Below are 7,766 nucleotides of genomic sequence, written 5' to 3'. Positions count from 1 at the left end.
CTCTTTTTGAATGATCTTCGTCTTGACGCTCCTCATTTTGACATTTAATGGATCCACTAACAGCTCCAAATGCCGCAACATTCAAGTCCGCTCCACTTTTACGCACGGCTAATTCTTTACGTTTCGGAGCAAATGTTTATTCAAATGTGCGTCGTTCAGGAAGAAGACAGCTTCCAGAAATTTACAAGACGCTTTTATTGTTTTGATGAATAATAATTTCCATCAGATCCCTATTTGTTTCTATTTATTCGCATGACGCATACATTTGCGTAAATCCCATGAACACACACACAAAATCAAAGAGGAAACTAAACTGTTTCTGAAGGGATCATATTGAGCAGGATTTTAAAATACGAATAATACAGTTATTGCGCGAAATATACAATCAGCATTTTCTTCAGAAATCTATTTTAAAACCCTGATTGTGAATAACCTAAATATCTCGAGGCTATGAAAGCTCACACAGGAATATGCAAATAGCTTTGGATTAGCGGTTTGCTCTCCACTGAAGCTGAAGTGAATTAAAATAATACTTTTTTAGAAAAGATACTATTTTATTTGGTAAACATGTGCCAGTGCACATTCCCCGGCTCTCTGCTCTGAGGCCACCGTGGAGCTTGTTTTGGACAGGCTGCAACCTGACTCTAATGTGCTGTGAATGAGAGACCATGAGCTCGGATTAAGACCGCCGCGGCTGGCCTGGCCCCACAGCCCGATGTGCACATGGGGATCCGGTGGGCTCCTGATGGCATATGTGAAACACAACCTTAAAATATCACACACACTAAGACGGTGCAAGCACCAACTAACACCCTGCGAGTGTATGAAAACAGGAAAAAACATGCAGTCTGGGCTATCCACCGTCCTGCTTGCAGGCCGTTTTATTTGGATAAATTGCAGGGGCACAAACAACTCCAGTGTCTTTGTGACCACACGCTCCGCCTCTCAGTCAATCCAGACAAATTCTACGAGTTGTGCTGAAGCTTTTAAGCTGTAATTGAGCACAGGATGCCCAGGAAAACCAAAGCCAGCTCTGCACAGACCTGCGTTTTTATAGCTGCTATAGTATTCTGCAGTGCTTTTTTTTCCTCCCCGGCCAGACAGACACCACAAAACTGGCCAAGCGTGATAGGAAGTCGCCACCTACACGGACTCAAAGTCAGCAGCTGAGGATTTTCAACGGCATAGAAACATATCATATCATGTCTGTACACAACTAAGGTAAGATTCCTACTTTTACTGAATGATCACATCTTTCACAATTTGATTAAAAAAAAGATAAAATAATTATCCTAAAAATAGACAAGCATTCAAATTTAAAAGCCAATTTGATGTCAGATGTGTTTTGTATTGAAGGAAGTCTGATCATCTGACCATCCCGCTAGTGCGGTTTTTTTGGTCATCAAAACTGCAGTCTGGCGCAGCGTAAAAGCTCTCGGTCGACTTCAAGTTCGGGGGAGGGAGAAGGTCCTCCACAGAGAGCAAAGGGCCCGCCGTGCCCCGGATGGAGTTCCTTTAATTGCTTTTGCATTTACGCAGGCTTAAGGTTACAAAATTGGTCGCTAATGTGAGCCTGTAAGCTGAGGAAAAGTCAAATGAACTTCACCTTCGCACTAATAATGAGAGATGTAGGGCCTTAATATCTGGTCTGGTGTAGGTTTGGATTTAACTCTAGATAGCAAACCATTGATGTTTCCTCATGATGTTACTTGGGATCATTTTCTCACCAAAACGCCCTAGGTTGACAAAAACTACCTGTTCAAACATTCTCATGTTGGACAAAAACAAAAGGAAACATGAAAGTTTAACATTAACGCACTGACTTTTGGTAACAAAGGGCCATGAGTGGCTATAAAGGAGATTTGATATGGAGATAAACAGAATCAGAGTATTTACTCAGGGACACTGTTTTCTTGGCCTTGAAGTCTCAAGTCTTCTTCTTCTGTTTTCGTGCCTTAGCGCGCACAGACACACACGCACACATGTATACATAAACACTTGGAAAATGTTATTTAGATTCAATCAAACATTAAGATTGAATTCACAGATCTTACTACAACAAATATAACTTTAAACTGAGTATAACTCCTATCCTGGAGTGATAGAAGCGCAGTAGTTTTGTCAGGAAGAGAATGAGACAGACCAATCCCGCGTGCCATAAAACCTTGTTAGACAACAAGTAAACAATCAAGTGTGGGAAGGATCTCAAAGTACAGTTTAACGCCACGTCAGGTAGGCCTGTGGGCTGTAAAGGAGGCTAAATAGGCGCATTCAGTGTCTTGCAAAGAAACCTCCTGTAGTTTAAGTCATCAAGTGGAATAAAAAGGCCCAGAGCTTTAGTACAGGCGGTTTTGTTGTTTTCATTTGATGGTAGACAAATAAGGCCACCACAACTGCGCCTCAAAGCATCTATTGACTATATTCTTAATCTGAAAACGAACACACTGTTTCTAGTGTAGTGTGCTGAACAGGAGGCCGAAAAGATACAGTCTGAGTATACAATAAGAAGACGGTAGCCAACTGTGGCCTTTTAATGCACACACTCTTACAGATGTATTAAAAGATTACAAAATACAAGTTAACTAAATATGGAGGTTTGTAATGCGGGTCAGTGGTCGCACAGCCAAAACAAAACTAGGCTGAGCTCATTAATTAATGTTTAATTTGTAGCCAAAACATCCGTTAAAAACATGAATTTACGTGTTCACTTGTTTTTTTTTCTTTGTATATATAAACATCATGAGATTTTTAATGAAAGTGTTTTTGAACTTGAATGATACATTCAGGTTCAGGACTTGGCTCAGCTGTTCTGTTGCTGGCCACATTGATACGAGCCTGCGGTTTTCTTGGAGGATTATAAAACCATTAGATTGAAACATGAAACAACCAGAGTTTGCACTTTTGTTGCGTACAAAATGAACAAGCGGGGAAAATATCAGTAAATTTGAACCTGATTCGGCGAACAACTGTTGATTTATCCACAGGTGACAGAAACGTGGGCCGACAGCGATGGCGACGACAGAGGGGCCGGGCGGACCACACAGGGACCATGCAGGCAGGGAAACTAACCAACTCCACGGTCAACGGGAGCACCTCTGGCGGACCTGCGGAGACTCACGCTGCTCGATCCGCTTGTAGAGGGTATCCTGGGAAACAGGGCGTCAGCAGGAGCGGGCCTGGACAAAAGGACATAAAGTGGACTTCAAGGGGGGAATAAATGACATTTTACAAAGGGAAAAAAAGATAAAAGGGAAAACAGACAGAGAGAAATAAGTCGCAGTGTAAGTGTAGTGATACGGAGTCAAATCTTTAAGGAACTCACAATGTACAAACTATTGCGTCAGAAAACCTTCGTGTCTTAATTGCGCACTTGCTATTGATGACGTTGGGGGTTGTAGAACAAAAAACACATCCACAGCATTAGAAACTGAATTTCCACTTTCATTCCAGTCCTCGAGATGTGTGCGTATGCCGAAAAAATGAATTTCTAATAGTTTTAAATAAAGAAAAGAGTCGGATTGAGCCTGGTGAGTAGTATAATAGATATGTCGTATGAGAGACCTTGAATTATTTAAAGGACGTTTTTCCTCGCTTGGATGCCTTGATTTCAAATAAAGCCGCCTTTAGCATACTCTGGATGTCTGGGTGGATTTAAGCGTCTCTGCATTTGACTTTAGATGTGATCTCTCACAACAAGATACACTGCAACGTTTAATAGTTGTAGATGCTAACGTGCCTTTTGGAAAATGTGTAAGTCAAACCAACTCAACCCTCGCAGTCTGCTTTGATCGGAAATTATGAGCACAGCATTTAAATCAAATATATTCTGTCTCATAGTTAACACGTTTATTCGATTGAACGACCAACTTCAACGAAAACGTCGCCGCGTACATTTTAGAATCACATTTCTCTCACGTTTTTTGATCCAAGATCAACTATTGCTGAACGAATGTCACAACTGGATATTGTGGTTTCATTCACGGATCCTGATCGATCCCGCTTCTTAAAGAGGGTGGCCACCAAATAATCAGACAGTAACCGTTTCTACCAACTCTTGAAAAAAGATCGCATGGATTGCAATTCAATCAATAATCTGTTTTACTTGTAAGAAAGGCATTGCCGTTAGCCCTTACATTCATTTATTTTGGATTAAAACAAAACTGTCACATCAGACTATTGTCTGGACATGAAGCATCTGCAGCGGTTTTCAAACACGCACAGATTCAATTAATTTTTCCTTTCTCTCATCTTTTCGTTATGGAATCTCATTTAAGAAAAACTGGCACAAACTGGCCTCATTCTTCTGCAATATGTCTTTTTCTTTGATTGTAATTAAGGTGAAAGATGTCTTTTGTTTTGAAGGATTTAACTTAGTCTGTGTCTAGGCAAACAAAAAAAGCCACGCGATGCAAACAGACCCTCTGCTTTCACTGTAATCCATGGCGCCTTCATACTTGCTGTGCATCTTTCTTTTAAAACATACCGCGTCTGTACACCCTTCATAAATGAACACAGTAAATTCTTTGGCATTTATATTTCGAAATAAATGAGATGATCTACGGAGGTATCAGGGCAGGAAAAGCCCGTCTGTGGAGGAATAAGGCGCCGACTGGGACATGGAGGAGGCTTTCACATAATCTCGGTCAAGTGCTTCCATTTGACCGCTGTCACGGTCCGGGATAAACTTCTGTCTGCTCAGGTCTTTGTGGTGTATTACGAGATTATCTTCCAAACTCGCGCTTTCAAGCTTGACCAGAGTTATATTGTTGACTGGCTGAAGGTTGCAGGCCTCGCCTCCATTACAGACACAGACAGCGAAGGTCAATGTAAAGAGCAATGCCTAGTTTTGGCCCTGTCTGCGTTCAACCACGTCTGACAGACAGACGAGAGACATACCGGGCTGCTTATTGGATATGTGGTCTATTAGACCCACTCACTGATCCGAAAACCTCGCAAGGTACGAGTGCATTCAATAATACAGAGTTTCTGTCTGGATTATATACAGACCATCTCTGAGGATGCAAAATAGTCTTTTCAGGTAATCTGACGGACAGAAATCAGGACATTTTGTTTTCTTTAAAAGAGGCCATTTACACTGTTGGTGGAACATGAGGTTGAATAGTAAAACGACGCATGCTTTGAAATATAAACTATGTTATTTGAAGGTGCACCTAAACAGGACCATCATTTCCTCCGTACTTCACTTTATTTACTTATTTGTGATCAAAGTAAGCGTGACTGATGCAATAAACTCCGTGTATATTTTTTCTACGTAACGAATAGATTAATGTAACCTTATTTGAGTAGTGAAATTAACTGTAGTTCACTATTCTGCCTTAGTGTGGCGGCAGAACTCAAGTCTTGCACGGTGATCCAGTCCAGCCTCCTGTGTTTTCCCTCCGCAGTCGGCGGGCTGTCCCGACAGAGGAGGCTCCTGGGAGGGGAGGGAGGGGAGGGAGGGGAGGCGGAGCGTCGTGCTGTGAGCTATGGACTGTCACGTTACGCATCAGCTTGGAGGCGGGACTTGTAGGCTTGTTTTGGTTCTCTGCGAGCCAATAAGACGCTGCTGTGCTCCCTCGAAGCCAATGAGCTGCCGCGCTAGTGACGTCACGCCAGTACACTTCCGCTCTAAAGCTTCAGCTCTTCCGCTCTTCCGTGTTTTTTGGACTACAGGATGCACTGAGCAGTCAGACATCGTACTTTTCTCTCATCTTTGAGCTTGTTGTATAACGCGTGCGCGCCCCGCCGTGCCTACGTCAGAGGACGTGGTGAGCGTGGCAACGCTGCATTCCGTGCTCGCGGACGTACAGTTTCACATTTGTCTGGTGTTTCTCTCAAGCAGCCAGCTGGCCATGTGCAGATCATAAGCGCAAGATATCAGACTACCGACGATTTAAAATACTCAACAGTCCAGCCTTTACTTAACTGTGTAAATAACCCCGAATAAATGTTTGGACTACTGAATATTTAAAACAAACAAACAAACTATGAATAGTACATGAAACTCTCATATTAATGAGTCTAAATTAAGAATAGGCTTTGAAATGTTGAACAAACACCCATTAGGATGAAATATTAGACGTTAAAAGTCCAATAAATAAAAACAAAATTAGTTGAAAATAGATGTATGGCTACAGCCGACAACCACATGAGCATTATTAATTATCACTATCACTAATAATACTATGGCTACTGTTACGATTAGGCTACCACCACCACCACCACTACCACTAATAAAATAATAATAATAATAATAATAACAATAATAATAATCTAATAACCCAGGTTCCGGATAAGAATTAATAGAAATTGCACATTTAAGCTCATTGGAGTCGAGAGACAATCAATCTTCCATATCTTTTAGTGTGTAAAGCCATTCACGTTTAGTCTTGTGAGCGCATGTCAAGCAAAAACAGAAAATAAACCCAAAAATTGGGTTTGTGCTTGAAATTGTTGGGAGAAGACATATGATGCATAAAGCTGTAACAGCTGGAGCTGTGAATGAGGAGGGATTTGGTTTCATGCCTGACATTTGACTGCCAGTAAGCCTGAATCATATTCATTAATGCAGCCAAACCAAGCATGCCGGGATGTTGGTTTTTTTGGCTGCAGCTGCGTTACAACGGCACTTAGTCACTCAAAAAGAAAATCTTTTAGAACAACAAGTAAATATTCACACTTACGCTGCCACGTTATTACCGACAGTGAACTGTGCAAGTGACTGGGGACGAAATAAATACATTAGTACAAGCGCTGATTCCCCCCCAACCAAAAAATAACACACAAAACTGTCAGGGAAGGTTAGAATGAATTCAGATTGAATTCTCTCAAATTAAAACTACAGTGCACCTCATGTATATAGCACAAATATTCCTTTATGTCTTATATTGGGTTTTTTAAAGTGACGCATTTTCAAGCAAAACATTTCCACGAATCCGCCAGATTAAATTAATATTCAAAACATTTTCAAATTATTTTCCATCACAGTGCCCTCAGTGAGCAATTTTCGGCTATTATTTTTTGCTTCTTATTTCTGTTTAATTCAAGAATCATAAAAATAAATAATGTAAAACTAGCTCATAATAAAAGAGAAAGCGATTATATATAGGCCTACCTGTGTATATACACTCATATTTAAAAAACCTAACAGACAAATAACTTGGTTGATCGCTCATAAAGTATTAGTCATTTGTTGAAAATTGACTGATCCACGGCCGCCTGCGCAGTTTAAAACCAGTCGCCTAAATGTCGTCAACATTTAGGGAGTCAAGCTGACAAAATCATTTTGTCTTTTCTTTTAGCAACTTTCGTGTTAGCGTGTCACACAGCTGCATCTCAATCAACGAATTTGACCTTGAACATGTATTTATGAATAAAACAAAAGCACTAAAATACATTGAGAGAAAATTACACAAGTTTACCTCAATGCCCTTCAAAATGAAATGTCCTTGCAATGATTATTTAAGCGGTTGTACAGTCACACACACACACACACACACACACACACACACACACACACACACACACACACACACTACGAGTGAGTATGGGGGGATACTTTGCAGTGTTTTTTATATGTTAATTATTAAAATAAAGGTTTTCCTGCACTTTCCACCTGCTTCTGTTTATTACGGCTGCCGTTTCAGTCAAAGACAAAGACAAAATATTAAGGCAGCTATTATGTAATGAAATCAATCATTATTTCTATTGTATTATCAACATTAACATTATCATTATTATTATTAAGTAGGTCTTTAAGCTCTGTA

The sequence above is a fragment of the Enoplosus armatus genome, chromosome 16 (assembly GCF_043641665.1).
Source record: "Enoplosus armatus isolate fEnoArm2 chromosome 16, fEnoArm2.hap1, whole genome shotgun sequence".
NCBI classification, from domain to species: Eukaryota; Metazoa; Chordata; class Actinopteri; order Centrarchiformes; family Enoplosidae; genus Enoplosus; species Enoplosus armatus.
The sequence above is the reverse complement of the archived record's forward strand: the minus strand, read 5'-3'. Positions refer to the sequence as shown.